A 17569-nucleotide genomic window follows, 5' to 3' on the forward strand; every position below is an offset into this window, starting at 1 on the left:
ATTATGTAGAGGTGCGCCGAGTGACCAGAGGAAAAATATAGCGATCTCGATCATCTTCGAAAACCGAGTGGACCCCTGGAGGTGCGCGAAAACGGTGATACCTGGAGGGGGGGTGTCTGAACAAAAAATGCTCAGAACTGGTGGCGATTACCAGGGGTGGTGAAAAAATGGGGATTTTCGCGAAAACAAGATGGCCGCCGTACTTTGCCAAAATCGCCGTTTATGAATCCTTACGTCTCAAATTTGGCACACGTGCTCTGTTCGAGCCGGCGAATCGATCGGTGCCCCGTTCGAGTGGCTCCGGGCCCCAGTTTCCGACTTTCATACATTGGAAAATCCAACGGCCCGCGGAAACGGTGCGAGTTGGGTGGGGGGTCCCGGAACTAAAAATGATCACCACCCTGGGACGCTACCAGGGAGCCATAGTGGGTCGCTCGATTTTGGAATTTTTCCATTTTTGGCGCAAACATAAAAACGTAAATTTAGACGAGGTGGCGCAACGGAGAAACACACCAATGATGCATTCATACTCGCCCAGCTCCCAGGATATCCAGAAAAATCCGAAATTTTGAACTTTCACACAGCCCGCGGAGACGGTCAACGGCCCGCGCAAACGGTAGCAGCTACATCTGGGGTGCTCAAACTAAATGTGTAGTAGACCTCGAGCAATTACCACAAATAGTGAAAAAAATTCAAAATGGCGGAAAAAATGGCCGCCGCCATACAAATGCTAAAATGGCCATCGCTGGTCCGATCGCGCTGAAACTTGGCACAGGGGCTTTAATCGAGCCGCACATTAAGTTGGCATACTCATAATCGAGTTTCCATCGCTGGTCTCCGAGTTTCATACAACGCGAAATTCGACGGCTCTCCGAAACGGCGCCAGATAGGTGGGGGGTGTAGAACTAAAAAATGATCAGAAACATGGGGCGCTACCAGGGCAATCGAGAAATTTCAAATTGGACGCAATTTTTTTTTTCAAAAATGGCCAATTTTTCAAAGCAAGATGGTGGCGCCGGTTACTTTACGATCGGTCTGAAAATTGATTTCTGTGCTCTAATCGGCCAGATTTACAAAACTGCATACTCAGAATTTCTCTCCGACCCTCGGTTTCCATTTTCCATACATCACGAAATTCAACGGCTCTCTGAACCGGTGGCAGGTAGGTCGGGGTCGCTAAAGTAAAAAATGCTTCAAAACCTGGTCCGCTTCCAGGCATATAAAAATTTTTGGTAAAAAGCGAAATTTTTTTTTTCGAAAATTTTGTATGGAAATTTCCATAGTAGGAAGGGTAATTGAATAGCAACGGCAAAAGACGGCGCCGCGGGCTGCTTGCTGCCCGCGCACCGCGCAACCTCGAAGGTCGACAGCCTCCCGGAGTAAAAAATATTTATTAACTTTTGAACTACCGCACGAACCAAGCGAGCGAAGCGAGCGAATCACGGCAGCGGCTGGCGTAAATATTCAAATAGGTAGCGAGGAGCGAAGCGACGAGCGAGTTAGGTTAACTTTTGAACTACCGCACTAGCCAAGCGAGCGAAGCGAGCAAGTCACGTCAGCGGCCGGCGTAAATATTCAAAGAAGTAGCGAGGAGCGAAGCGACGAGCGAGTTAGGTTAACTTTTAAACTACTGCACTTGACAAGCGAGCGAAGCGAGCAAGTCACGTCAGCGGCCTGCGTAAATATTCAAAGAAGTAGCGAGGAGCGAAGCGACGAGCAAGTTAGGTTAACTTTTGAACTACTGCACTAGCCAAGCGAGCGAAGCGAGCAAGTCACGTCAGCGGCCTGCGTAAATATTCAAAGAAGTAGCGAGGAGCGAAGCGACGAGCGAGTTAGGTTACTTTTGAACTAACGCACTAGCCAAGCGAGCGAAGCGAGCAAGTCACGTCAGCGGCCGGCGTAAATATTCAAATAGGTAGCGAGGAGCGAAGCGACGAGCGTGTTAAGTAAACTCTTTAACAGTTTATTATGAAAAATGAAATGTCACTGCCCGCTATCGATTAGATACCTCAAAATGATGAAATTCGGGGATCACGTTTCAAGAATTTAACCAATATTTGAATAAGTAATTTATAAACAGTTTCGACTGACTGTAGAATCGCTGTTAGCAGATGTAAGTATCAAATGGACAGGAAATTCAAATGCATTTTCAAATGACTGAAGATTTCTGCCCTGGGATGAGCCGCGAGCTGCTTGCAGCTCGCGCACCACGCACCCTCGAAGGTAGACAGCCCCCCGGAGTAGAAAATATTTGAATGGGAAATTTATAAGCACTTCCGATTGACTGTGGAATCGCTGTTAGCAGATATTAACAAATTGACGGGGAATTTTTATGCATTTTCAACTGACTGAAGATTTCTGCGCTGGGATGAGCCGCGAGCTGCTTGCAGCTCACGCACCACGCACCCTCGAAGGTGGGCAGCCTCTCGAAGTGGAAAATACTTGAATGGAGATTTTATAAGCATTACCGACTGACTGTAGAATCGCTGTTAGCAGATGTAACAAATTGACAGGAAATTCGAATGCATTTTCAAATGACTGCCCTATTGCTTCAACCCAGGGGCAAAAGAGGCTCGCGGGCTGCTTGCAGCCCGCGCTGCACGCACCCTCGAAGGTCGACAGCATTTCAGAATAGAAAATATTTGAATTGGGAATTTATAAGCACTTCCGATTGACTGTGGAATCGCTGTTGGCAAATAATAACAAATTGACGGGGGATTTTGATGCATTTTCAAATGACTGCCCTATTGCTTCAACCCAGGGGCAAAAGGGGCTCGCGGGCTGCTTGCAGCCCGCGCACAACGCACCAGCTAGTTTATAATATATAAAGCTACACTACCACTCACTGACTGACTGATTGACATCGCTTTTCTCGGAAACTACGGGGAAAGTGGGGGGGATAATTATGTGATTATGTAGAGGTGCGCCGAGTGACCAGAGGAAAAATATAGCGATCTCGATCATCTTCGAAAACCGAGTGGACCCCTGGAGGTGCGCGAAAACGGTGATACCTGGAGGGGGGGTGTCTGAACAAAAAATGCTCAGAACTGGTGGCGATTACCAGGGGTGGTGGAAAAATGGGGATTTTCGCGAAAACAAGATGGCCGCCGTACTTTGCCAAAATCGCCGTTTATGAATCCTTACGTCTCAAATTTGGCACACGTGCTCTGTTCGAGCCGGCGAATCGATCGGTGCCCCGTTCGAGTGGCTCCGGGCCCCCGTTTCCAACTTCCATACAACGTAAAATCCAACGGCCCGCGGAAACGGTGCGAGTTGAGTGGGGGGTCCCGGAACTAAAAATGATCACCACCCTGGGACGCTACCAGGGAGCCATAGTGGGTCGCTCGATTTTGGAATTTTTCCATTTTTGGCGCAAACATAAAAACGTAAATTTAGACGAGGTGGCGCAACGGAGAAACACACCAATGATGCATTCATACTCGCCCAGCTCCCAGGATATCCAGAAAAATCCGAAATTTTGAAGTTTCTCACAGCCCGCGGAGACGGTCAACGGCACGCGCAAACGGTAGCAGCTACATCTGGGGTGCTCGAACTAAACTTGGAGTAGACCTCAAGCAATTACCACAGATAGTGAAAAAAATTCAAAATGGCGGAAAAAATGGCCGCCGCCATACAAATTCTAAAACGGCCATCGCTGGTGTGATCGCGCTGAAACTTGGCACAGGGGCTTTAATCGAGCCGCACATTAAGTTGACATACTCATAATTGAGTTTCCACCGCTGGTTTCCGAGTTTCATACAACGCAAAATTCGACGGCTCTCCGAAACGGCGCGAGATAGGTGGGGGGTGTAGAACTAAAAAATAATCAGGAAGATGGGGTGCTACCAGGGCAATCGATAAATTTCAAATTGGACGCCATTTTTTTTTTAAAAAATGGCCAATTTTTCAAAGCAAGATGGTGGCGCCGGTTACTTTACGATGGGTCTAAAAATTGACTTTTGTGCTCTTATCGGCCGTATTTACAAAACTGCATACTCAGAATTTCTCTCCGACCCCCGGTTTCCATTTTCCATACATCACGAAATTCAACGGCTCTCTGAACCGGTGGCACTAAGGTCGGGGTCGCCGAAGTAAAAAATGCTTCAAAACCTGGTCCGCTTCCAGGCATATAATAATTTTTGGTAAAAAGCGAAATTTTTTTTTTCGAAAATTTTGTATGGAAATTTCCATAGTAGGAAGGGTAATAGGAATAGCAACGGCAAATACGGCGTCGCGGGCTGCTTGCTGCCCGCGCACCGCGCAACCTCAAAGGTGAACAGCCTCCCGAAGTAGAAAATATTTGAATAAGTAATTTATATATAGTGACTGTAGAATCGCTGTTAGCAGATGTAACAAATGGACAGGAAATTCGAATGCATTTTCAAATGACTGAAGATTTCTGCCATGGGATGAGCCGCGAGCTGCTTGCAGCTCGCGCACCACGCACCCTCGAAGGTGGACAGCCCCCCGGAATAGAAAATATTTGAATGGGTAATTTATAAGCACTTCCGATTGACTGCGGAATCGCTGTTAGCAGATAATAACAAATTGACGGGGAATTTTAATGCATATTCAAATGACTGAAGATTTCTGCCCTGAGATGCTTCCGCACCACGCTCCATCGAAGGTGGACAGCCTCCCGGAGTGGAAAATACTTGAATGGGGAATTTATAAGCATTACCGACTGACTGTAGATTCGCTGTTAGCAGATAGTAACAAATGGACAGAAAATTCGAATGCATTTTCAAATGACTGCCCTATTGCTTCAACCCAGGGGCAAAAGGGGCTCGCGGGCTGCTTGCAGCCCGCGCACAACGCTCCCTCGAAGGTCGACAGCATTCCAGAATAGAAAATTCATGAATTGGGAATTTATAAGCACTTCCGATTGACTGTGGAATCGCAGTTAGCAGAAAATTATAAATGGACTTGGAATTCTAACACATTTTCTAATGACTGCCCTATTGCTTCAACCCAGGGGCAAAAGGGGCTCGCGGGCTGCTTGCAGCCCGCGCACAACGCACCAGCTAGTCATATATATATAAAGCTACACTACCACTGACTCACTGACTGACATCGGTTTTCTCGGAAACTACGCGGAAAGTGGGGGGGATAATTATGTGATTGTGTAGAGGTGCGCCGAGTGAGCAGAGGAAAAATATAGCGATCTCGATCATCTTCGAAAACCGAGTGGACCCCTGGAGGTGCGCAAAAACGGTGATACCTGGAGGGGGGGTGTCTGAACAAAAAATGCTCAGAACTGGTGGCGATTACCAGGGGTGGTGGAAAAATGGGGATTTTCGCGAAAACAAAATGGCCGCCGTACTTTGCCAAAATCGCCGTTTATGAATCCTTACGTCTCAAATTTGGCACACGTGCTCTGTGCGAGCCGGCAAATCGATCGGTGCCCCGTTCGAGTGGCTCCGGGCCCCAGTTTCAGACTTTCATACATTAGAAAATCCAACGGCCCGCGGAAACGGTGCGAGTAGGGTGGGGGGTGTCGGAACTAAAAATGATCACCACCCTGGGACGCTACCAGGGAGCCATAGTGGGTCGCTCGATTTTGGAATTTTTCCATTTTTGGCGCAAACATAAAAACGTAAATTTAGACGAGGTGGCGCAACGGAGAAACACACCAATGATGCGTTCATACTCGCCCAGCTCCCAGGATATCCAGAAAAATACGAAATCTTAAACTTTCCCTCATCGCTCGAAGACGGTCAACGGCCCGCGCAAACGGTAGCAGCTACATCTGGGGTGCTCGAACTAAATCTGTAGTAGACCTCGAGCAATTACCACAGATAGTGAAAAAAATTCAAAATGGCGGAAAAAATGGCCGCCGCCATACAAATGCTAAAACGGCCATCGCTGGTCCGATCGCGCTGAAACTTGGCACAGGGGCTTTAATCGAGCCTCACATTACGTTGGCATACTCATCATCGAGTTTCTATCGCTGGTTTCCGAGTTTCATACAACGCGAAATTCGACGGCTCTCCGAAACGGCGCCAGATAGGTGGGGGGTGTAGAACTAAAAAATGATCAGGAAGATGGGGCGCTACCAGGGCAATGGAGAAATTTCAAATTGGACGCAATTTTTTTTTTCAAAAATGGCCAATTTTTCAAAGCAAGATGGTGGCGCCGGTTACTTTACAATCGGTGTGAAAATTGACTTCTATGCTCTAATCGGCCAGATTTACAAAACTACATACTCAGAATTTCTTTCCGACCCCCGGTTTCCATTTTCCATACATCACGAAATTCAATGGTTCTCTGAATCGGTGACAGGTAGGTCGGGGTCGCCGAAGTAAAAAATACTTCAAAACTTGGTCCGCTTCCAGGCATATAAAATTTTTTGTTAAAAAGCGAAATTTTTTTTTTCGAAAATTTTGTATGGAAATTTTCATAGTAGGAAGGGTAATTGAATAGCAACGGCAAAAGACGGCGCCGCGGGCTGCTTGCTGCCCGCGCACCGCGCAACCTCGAAGGTCGACAGCCTCCCGGAGTAGAAAATATTTATTAACTTTTGAACTACCGCACGAGCCAAGCGAGCGAATCACGGCAGCGGCTGGCGTAAATATTCAAATTGGTAGCGAGGAGCGAAGCGACGAGCGAGTTAGGTTAACTTTTGAACTACCGCACTAGCCAAGCGAGCGAAGCGAGCCAGTCACGTCAGCGGCCGACGTAAATATTCAAAGAAGTAGCGAGGAGCGAAGCGACGAGCGAGTTAGGTTAACTTTTAAACTACTGCACTAGCCAAGCGAGCAAGTCACGTCCGCGGCCGGCGTAAATATTCAAAGAAGTAGCGAGGAGCGAAGCGACGAGCGAGTTAGGTTACTTTTGAACTACCGCACTAGCCAAGCGAGCGAAGCGAGCAAGTCACGTCAGCGGCCGGCGTAAATACTCAAAGAAGTAGCGAGGAGCGAAGCGACGAGCCAGTTAGGTTACTTTTGAACTACCGCACTAGCCAAGCGAGCGAAGCGAGCAAGTCACGTCAGCGGCCGGCGTAAATATTCAAATACGATACAATAAGTAAACTCTTTTACAGTTTATTATGAAAAGTCACTGCCCGCTATCGATTAGACACCTCAAAATGATGAAATTCGGGGATCAAGTTTCAAGAATTTAACCAATATTTGAATAAGTAATTTATAAACAGTTTCGACTGACTGTAGAATCGCTGTTAGCAGATGTAACAAATGGACAGGAAATTCAAATGCATTTTCAAATGACTGAAGATTTCTGCCCTGGGATGAGCCGCGAGCTGCTTGCAGCTCGCGCACCACGCACCCTCGAAGGTAGACAGCCCCCCGGAGTAGAAAATATTTGAATGGGAAATTTATAAGCACTTCCGATTGACTGTGGAATCGCTGTTAGCAGATATTAACAAATTGACGGGGAATTTTTATGCATATTCAACTGACTGAAGATTTCTGCCCTGGGATGTTTCGCGGGCTGCTTGCAGCCCGCGCACCACGTACCCTCGAAGGTGGGCAGCCTCCCGAAGTGGAAAATACTTGAATGGGGAATTTTAAGCATTACCGACTGACTGTAGAATCGCTGTTAGCAGATGTAACAAATGGACAGGAAATTCGAATGCATTTTCAAATGACTGCCCTATTGCTTCAACCCAGAGGCAAAAGAGGCTCGCGGGCTGCTTGCAGCCCGCGCACCACGCACCCTCGAAGGTCCACAGCATTTCAAAATAGAAAATATTTGAATTGGGAATTTATAAGCACTTCCGATTGACTGTGGAATCGCTGTTGGCAAATAATAACAAATTGACGGGGGATTTTGATGCATTTTCAAATGACTGCCCTATTGCTTCAACCCAGGGGCAAAAGGGGCTCGCGGGCTGCTTGCAGCCCGCGCACAACGCACCAGCTAGTTTAACATATATAACTGTAAAGGTAGGTTTCGATTATTCCTCCACAATATCAGCTGTAAATTACGTTGATCCGATTGAATTAAAATCTGTCTGTACATTTTTTGAATATCTGCGCAGGCAACGTATTTATATTGACGAAATCTAAGTAAAATTGAAAATATATCATTTTGTAATGGAGGTCCTGTATACTGTATATTATTTAACGATTTGTTGTTTGATGTATTCGCGCTCGCGTCGAACACAACACGTAATTTTGTAGTTAAACTATCCTCACGATACACACCGTGATGAGGTAATATATAATGTGGTTTACTTAATAAATCTGGAATATTCTTTGTTTCAATTAGAGTCATATGACCAAGTGTTTCATATTCTTTAATAAAATCGCTATAAAGTGTTTTATAATTAGGTAAACGATCCAACTTTCTTTCGAGAGATAAAAAACGATTTTTAGCCATAGTGTACGAATCACCTAATAACTCAGGTGACTCCTTTAGAGGAATGCGAACAGAGAATCTACCGTGTTTGTCACGTTTTGTAGTCTCTTTAAATAACGTTTCACAATAACGATCATCTTTAGACATGGGAGAAGATAAGTCAGTCAATTCTTCTAACTCCCAAAATTTTTTCAGTTGAGTATTTATCTGAACTAAGTTACACTGAACTCTTTCAGTCATAAACGAATGACTATTATAAATAGGCCCAGAAATTATCCATCCTAATTTTGAATCATATAGATAAGGACCATTAATAAGTTTAATCTTATCACTATTTAATAAATCCCAAAATACATCCGCTCCTATAAGGATATCGATATCCGACGGCACACTAAACGTAGGGTCCGCGAGTGAAATGTGTTTAGGTATTTGAAACCTTTGAGATTTAATTGATAACGAAGGTAACTTTGATGTAATACGAGGAAGAACCAAGCATTGAATATTTATATTAAAATGATTAACTTTAGAACGAATATTTACTTTACAGGTGTGAGAACATTTTGATACGCTCTGCCCAACACCTGAAATATGTATAGTGGACTGTATTATTGGTATTTGTAAACGATTACACAACGATTCTGTAATAAAACAATTCTGACTTCCGTTGTCAAGGAGCGCCTTAACTGTGTGATAATTATCACTCGAGTCAGAAACGTCAATGAGCGCTGTCGAAAGCAACACGGGTTGTATAGCGGCAGCGGCATTGCACGTGAGTACATTTATACGCTCGGAATGCACTCCCGTATCAGCTGATTTATGCGAACTAGGTATAGACGCGGGAATACCTAATTCTTCACTAGAACTAAGATAAGTAGTATGAAGTAGTGTATTATGTTTCTTTTTGCATAATTTGCATGGACCATATGAACAATCGTTTGCTAAATGGCTATCAGTGCGAATACAATTACGACAAAGGTTTTTATTTTTTACAAGAACATGTCTCTCCTGCACAGGCCTGTTTAAGAATTTCGGACATGAATACAAATAATGTTCACCGCCGCAGTCAACACAAACACGTTCTTTTACATTGATATCGAATTTAGATTTGTTACGAGATGAATTAACTACGTGTGTATGTGTGAGAGGTTGCGACAAATTTTTAGGCTTACTAAAATATTTATGATTGTTATTCGTGTTAATATAATTATTATTGTTATGTTTATTAGAAGAAACACCGCGCACATTATTCGTTTTTATCATTTCTAACATATCAGCTCGGTTTCCAAGAAACTCTAATAGATCGCCTAATTTAATGTTTCTTGATTCATTTTTTGACAATAAAGTACCTTTATGCGTCTCCCACTCACGCTCTGTGGACTGATCGAGCTTGGACACAATTAAATAGACAACCAAAGTGTCCCAAGAATCGGTGGGTTCGTTTAATGATTTTAATGCACGTAAATTACGTAATGTTGAATCTATTAACCTTCTAATGTGAACAAACGATTCGCTTTGTAGTGCCTGAACATTAAAGAGTGCCTTGACATGATTTTGTACTAATAATCGATTATTATGAAACCTATTTTCTAATAAATCCCATGCGTGTGAGTAGTTTTCAGCCGTGAACTCTAATGCACTAATAACATGAGAAGCAGAACCACTGAGGGAAGATTTTAAATAATGAAATTTCTGTATATCATTAAGATCATCACGACTGTGTATCATGGTGAGATATGAATTCCTATACTCCAACCACTGATCATAAGCACCCTCAAAGACAGGTAGCTTTATAACTGGCAATTTAATAGACATAGAATTATTACAAACCTGATGACAAATAGATTGTGTTTTTTCACTACTGTTAGGATTTACCAAGCACTTCGCGTTAGCCATAATAGAAAAATACTGCTGTTCAAACAATTCACGGTATTCTAATTGAGCTGCTATATCCGAATCTTCAACTAATTGTTCAATTTTGCTCTGAATTTCATTGTAACTTTGAAAAAGTGTACAAGCTGACTCTATTCGTAATTCTAATTCAGTTTTGCTATTTGAATTTAATTCTGATTTGTCTAGTTTTGAAATGTATCTTTCAAACAATGTTAGCCTGCCTTTTAACGTGCCACGCTGTCTCTTTAAGTCAGCGAGCTGCATATTTATACTTTTACAAATACCTAAACGAGGAGATTTAGAATTACCACCGATTGTATCTTCACAGTCACTCATTTTGGCAGATTATAGAAAACAAGAGTACTTACAAATTCCCGTTAAGCATCAGCACAGCGCCGCGCTGCTCAACACGTGCACGGATAACTGAAACGTGAAAATAACGATATTAACGCAAATTAAAACGCACAGGAGATGGAGAGAAGAAGGATGGGTATCGTAACCTGACCGGATGCGACTCGACGGCAATCCAGCATAATCCTCTTGTGACTCCTCGCCATGTGCATGTGGTGATGATGATGCTGCTTTAATTAATGATTCGGCTCCGAATGGACCATGTTTGATATTGAGATGATTCTTCCTTTATTACTTTACTTTAAAGGTTATTAAAATGAAAACGAGAATAAAAAATATGATTTTAATTATAACGATTACATTTTGTGCTGTTAGTTACAAGGTTACAAGAAAAGAGAATGACGCGAGGTTCCATGATTAAGCACATTCGTTTTTCATTAACGTGAAGTCAGGCCAGAGTCCCACCGGTGTTGCCGCCACACCGCTGAACGACGTAGGTACGCTGCTAACTTCAGAGTTGTTGAACACAGATTTATATTGAGCGAAATAGAAGACTAATTGTTTTAAAGTAGGTGTTGTGTTTCTTTCGATCGCGTTACGAGTGTAATTTATTGATTGGAATTAGTATTTTATTCGGTTGAGTATGACTAATATAGCCAGTATGATGATGACCATTTGCATGATTCTATATTTTCATTACATAGTCCATACTAATATTATAAATGCGAAAGTAACTCTGTCTGTCTGTCTGTTACTCAATCACGCCTAAACTACTGAACCAATTTGCATGTAATTTGGTATGGAGATAATATTTTGATACCCGAGAAAGGCTACCTTTTATTGCGAAATATGTACCACGGGCGAAGCCGGGGCGGACCTCTAGTATGAAATAAAGTCGACGGTTTATGCTGTCTGTGTATCTAAATGCTTAGATTTTTTAAATTACGTAACAGATTTTTATGGGGATTTTGTGAATAGATAGAGTGAATCAAGAGGAAATTTTTAGCATATAGTAGAAGCCGCGGGCGGAGAGCAAATTTTTAACTTCTCGATTATAATTCAACGATACGCAAAAGTTTGTATTAATTTTAAATATAAAAATAACCCACTCATAAATACCTACACATATAAAAAAAATATTATTAAAGTTTGTTTAGAAAATGTAGTGCATTTGAAAGGTATCGAATATTTGTGTAAAGAATATCAAATATCTCGAGAGAAAAATACAAAAATGTTTCTAGTAAAGATTATATTTCAATAAGTATACAAATGGGAGTTAAGGAAGACTGTAAAATAATAAGTGGGTTGTTGTTTTTGATTTATTCTATTTGTTTGAACACTTTCTGGTCTGTATTGGCTTTTTGAGAAAATAAGGAATTGTTATTCTTGGTTTCTTCACGGATAATCTTAATATATATAAATCTCGTGTCACAATGTTTGTCCTCAATGGACTCCTAAACCACTTAACCGATTATAATAAAATTCGCACACCATGTGCAGTTCGATCCAACTTGAGAGATAGGATAGTTTTTATGAAAAAAAACGTAAACATGTAGGTACCACGGGCGAAGCCGGGGCGAAAAGCTAGTAAGTAATACATATATCTTTCTGTGTATACTTTAAACAATAGACAATGTAATGTATATGATCAATTTTGTACAAGAAACAATAATAATATAGTATAGTTTTTTAATAATAATATAGTAATCATTTATTTAAATGATAACTATATTTTAATAATATGGTCCACTGCTTTAGACAAAACGTTTCTTTGTGTTACCTTCAATCAGAATCGGCTAAGTTCCTTCTAGGTAAATGTTTTAGGATTTAAACAGCTTTTAACAGGTCTTTAATTTGCTTTTTGAACACGATGGAGACTCTTTATTTATCGCGTAGTCTCGAACATTTTCAAGTAACGTGGCGCCGCGAAATTATGCTGTACGCCTTACAATATTCCTGTTAAATTAGAATCTCATTTTCGCTAACTACAGTATCACAAAGTATTTATTAAAAATATTTACAAATCAATTTTAATCTCAATAAATCGACTTTTAGAATTCAAGCAATAAACATACACAATATTAAAACTACTAATAACCAGAAAGCTGCTTCAAAAACACAAGACACGTCACGATCTTCGAGAATCTTCTTTAGAAGCCTAAGTTCGAAAATAATGCCAAAATTCCACCACTATTCCAAGAACACGGATGATATATATCTGGAGCTGTCAACTAATACTGATTTATATTGTCATGCTATACTGTATAGCGGCTTACCACCATGTGCTCAATTGAAGATTTTATGGGCTGCAAGATTTATTGCGAAAATGCTTAATAATATTGTTTTAAGGGAGGTTCGTAGAGGCTTTTAATTTTATGGTTGATTGATTGTTAGTTGAGGTTTGTGTCAAGATGTATATAGGATGTATCCTATAGATACGGAGATTTTAAGATGTGTTAATTTTAAAAATAATGCGACAATGTTTATCTTTTAATATAGAGTTATTGTGTCTACGAAAGGAATAAAAAAATTTAATATGCTTAAACTGTGATATGTACATAAATTTTAATGGGGGGGTTTAGTACTTTGAATTTAGTTGAGGAAATTATATATATAATTTCTTGTCACCACAAGTAAAAATACTAATAATATTGTATAAATTTATAGGTATAGGTATATCTACCTATACCTATACAATTATTTATTTGTATTGTTAAACAAAAAATTTGTAACTATAGGTTCTTACCTGTAATGGAATCAATACTTCTAATTTCTAATTGAAATAAATCGTTGTCACACGTAAAATCGAATGTACAAAGAAACTGTCACAAAAATTACTAGATGTTGATACATTATGTATCACCAAAACACAAAAAACCTTTTTGTTAAAAGCAAAACACTAGGTTCAACAATCGCGTTATAACAATCTTCACGTGATTGATTCGAATATTTTCAAGAGCTAATCCCTTACAAACGTAAGATATTAAAATTTTGCTTTGACAGATTAAGACAGAAAAGAACTTGAAAGCCTACAGGCCTAGATAATTCATCTCTTGAATGGTAAAGCGAATATTTCTTCTAATATTTCTCTTACGGTGCATTCACATCAAACGAACATAGAGCAAAAGCATTATTTCGTGATCTTTTAGTGTAAAAGAAAAGTCGTATTGTAGTTCAGTATTAGAACATACAACTACAGAATCTTTTCGAACGCACTAAGATCAATGAACGAATGCTCTACCAGGCGTAGAGTATTTTTTCGTTCATCTTAGTTTCGTTGTTCGCTAAAAGGATTTGACATAGTAGGGTCACAGTATTACAATATTATTTCCTACAGTAAGGAATCGCCTTTGATGTCGCGCGATGCCGCCGCCAGCGTAGGTACTTACGCTGCCACACGAAAATACGCTAGGGTTGCAACAAATGGGAAATAAAACAATTGTGATTATTAATATTATGATGAAATCATTTATTCATATGTGCATTCAAAATAATTGCGATTATTAAATCTGATGTAATTATTTGTTCATAAATATATAATTACAGATATTGCACTGCTAAATATTATTTACGTGGACACTTTATTTTTGGATGTTCTTAATTGTATATTATAACATTTAACTAAGTAATGCATTCGCATTGGGATGTACAATCTGATTAAAAAATAATGAGGACAATATATGTATACAATATACATAGCTTTGATTTTAATTCAACAGATACAATTAATACAAACTTTCTGGGATTTCAATGTAGATTTACATCCGTAAACGGAACAGTTTGTGCGCGCCATAATAGAATATGTAAGTACCTATGTATAATAAAATTATTAAACAAAAAATACGACTGCGTCATCCTTTCGCGCTAGGTAAAGCAAACTAAGCGTGTTTGCTTTACGCGGCCCGCGTCGCCCGACCCCCGCCAGTTCCCCTCCGTTTCTCTGCACAAGTACATTCGTCGCACTACTGTAGGAAATATGGTAATACTGTGGTAGGGTTATGAGCATTCGCTCGTTCGATGTAAATGCACCGTTATAAAAATCCGTCGAGCCAATCTGGGACGACAGTTTGGCTCTTTTCATTTGTCCTTCAAGGGTTTTTACATTCATTTCAACAATGAGAACTCGTTATTAGCAGTCTCAATAGTTCATAGTCCTCTTTGAGAACATATTGTGATGAATATTGTATGAGATGGATAGGTGTATTATCTGAAAATAGGTAATCGTTTCTTCTCACGGGCTTTGGCGAATTTGATGTCTTATGAAGTTATTATTATACATGATGTTATTTTTTTTTAACTAATATGTGTTTATATTTATAGTTTACTGTAATATATTTATAGTTAGGTATACCTTTTTCATTTTGGCATTTGTTTCGGGACGAATAGATACTAATTATATTCATAAAAAAATACCTGTATGTTTAAATATGTTTTAAACATTTGATGTATACCCTTGTTTCTTAAATGTAGAATCACTGAGGAATAAATATAAGGAAAGTAAATAAAATTATTTTAGACTATAATATTTCAGTCCATCACAACTAACAATAACTGTAATAATAAACTTTTAAAGCTAACAACAACTTTTAATTAGACGCATCATTGTTAGCCCCGCTTTAAGTATTCTTCCAGATACGAAACGACTCTTTAAAAAAGTCTAATTTACATTTTAAAGAAAAGTTCTGCTAAAAATGATTCCAAAGAAAAATTACACAAGAGTTTTAATATGAAAAGTGATAAAGCCCAGTGTAATATCAGGCCGCTTCGAATAGTTGGGAAAAATAAAAGAAAAGCATTCTTTAAGATAGACATCGCAGTGAAAATATTAGGCATCTCATCTCTATGGAACGGATGGCGACGTAGCTGAGCCTCGGGGATTGTGTTGAATTTATTTAAGTTTTATACTTACAAATAGGAAAAATATTAAGTTTAACTCGTATATTTTTATTGGGTTTTTCATAGTGTTGGATAGAACGCTTTGAAGGCTGGATTTGAGATGATTTATACAACCGTTTTGTTTTTTTCGTAATAGATACGAAAATCCGGCTAAAGCCTACTTAAAGCTCTTTGTTTGAGTTTCTACGACGATTTTATAAAATAAATGTGTTGCCGATACGAAATATTTACTCTATAGATAACCATTTCTTAATAGTTTTAACACTTTATTCACACAGATAAATGTTAGAAGTTAATTATTAGTATTAATTATTCTTTAAATAGGTCTTTTTGAACAGATGATATGCAAGTGGAACTAGTGATATAAAATAAAAGATATAGATCTATTCGATTTGATTCAATAGAGTCGATTATTAAGTAGTAGCAGGTAAGAGCTATTGAAAATTTTACGTCTATTAAATTTTATATTAAACCTACCAGCGCAGAAAAGACGTAAAAAGTTATCATCTATCATCTATAAATTGAACAAAACATAACAAATATCGGCAAACTAACACATTTACCACTAAATTTATAGCACGCTACAGAACACAATCCACTCGCAATGATTTACTCCGTATATTTTATACATCAATAACACTAAATCCAAAGCAAGCTCTCATTTATTCTTTCGTCGAAATTCCTTTACTTTAATTTAAAAAGTTGAATTGACGTGCTTCAGGCTCAGCATTCGTTTGTTGTTATAATTTTGCCAAAAAACTTTACATTGCTTCACTTGCGTCCTTTCGCTTCTGGGAAGGGAAGTAATTCTTAAATTGCTTTCTCATTGGAACTGGGAGCATGTTATTCTTGGGACATTTCGTCAGTTTGTTTACTTTTTTTTGGTTATAATTAGAATAGCGTTTCTAGTGAATAAATAAAGAGGTTAATTCGTGATAATGCAAAAACTACTGTATTGATATTAAAATAATGTTTCTATAAAAAGCTGATATATTAGTATTGATTTCTATAGGCTATTTTATTTATATCAAATGTATTTTTATATTTTCGTCTGTTTATTTTAATTAATTGTTGTTTATGTAACAAAACATTTTATGAAGCTTTGGTAGATTTATGTTTGTTTAGTTTCGTAGCTTCAAATAGAATCATATTCAACCAATAACAATTCTCTACGTCATAGTGTTTCTGCAATATTTTGTTATAAGTAATTCACGCAACGTGTAACGATCTGTGTATTCGTTCGAAGTGAAATAACATTAGTGATTTTATGCAAAAAGTTGCGTTCAAGGATTCAAACTATAATCAAAACAAACAAGTTGCAAGATAAAGTTAATATTTATTCTGTAACTTGCTTTACCAAGTGAACTCAAAAAACTGAATGACAATTATCAACTAAAACTAATTACTACACTATCCAAACATAATTGATTACTTTGTTTTTATGGATTATGCATTCAAATTTGTTGGCTTATTGGTCTCACGCGGCGTTGCCACACCGTCATATATATAATATATATATTTATATTTTACTCATAAGCCTAAGAATGTGCAAGTGAATAGTTATTTCGTGGTGTTTATTATTTTAACATATACTATACTATATAAATAACACATAAAGTCTATTAGATTTTATAATAATGTTCAGGTACGTACACGCACTACTAAAAAGTAATTAAAAATCTACGCAACTGCAGCAGTTTATTCAATTGTTCATTGTAAACTCGAGCTGTATCTGCTCCTAGAATACAAACAGACATTCCAATGAAGTTTATTCCATTAAAATCTACATTCAGGAAAGTTAAAATCACGTCTTTCTATTAACTACACTCAATAAACTAAACTAAATTGCCAATGAACAACGCGGTTCAACTTCCATCTATAGTATTCATTAAGTAACATAATAATAAGGGGCCTTAGACAAAGTAACAATTAAAAAACGATAACGAAGTTAGAAAAGGAAAAATGTATGGGATTGACATTAGATAGACCACGTGATCTAACGCGGCGTATGTCAATCCCATACATTTTTGCCTTTTCTAACTTCGTTATCGTTTTTTAATTGTTACTTTGTCTAAGGCCCCTGACCACGATTGTTCCCAGAAACCAGCGATTT

Source organism: Colias philodice, chromosome 22, assembly GCF_061535455.1.
Source record: "Colias philodice isolate Cphi_HAF_F1 chromosome 22, ilColPhil1 Martin Lab GWU primary, whole genome shotgun sequence".
In the NCBI taxonomy this organism is placed as follows: domain Eukaryota; kingdom Metazoa; phylum Arthropoda; class Insecta; order Lepidoptera; family Pieridae; genus Colias; species Colias philodice.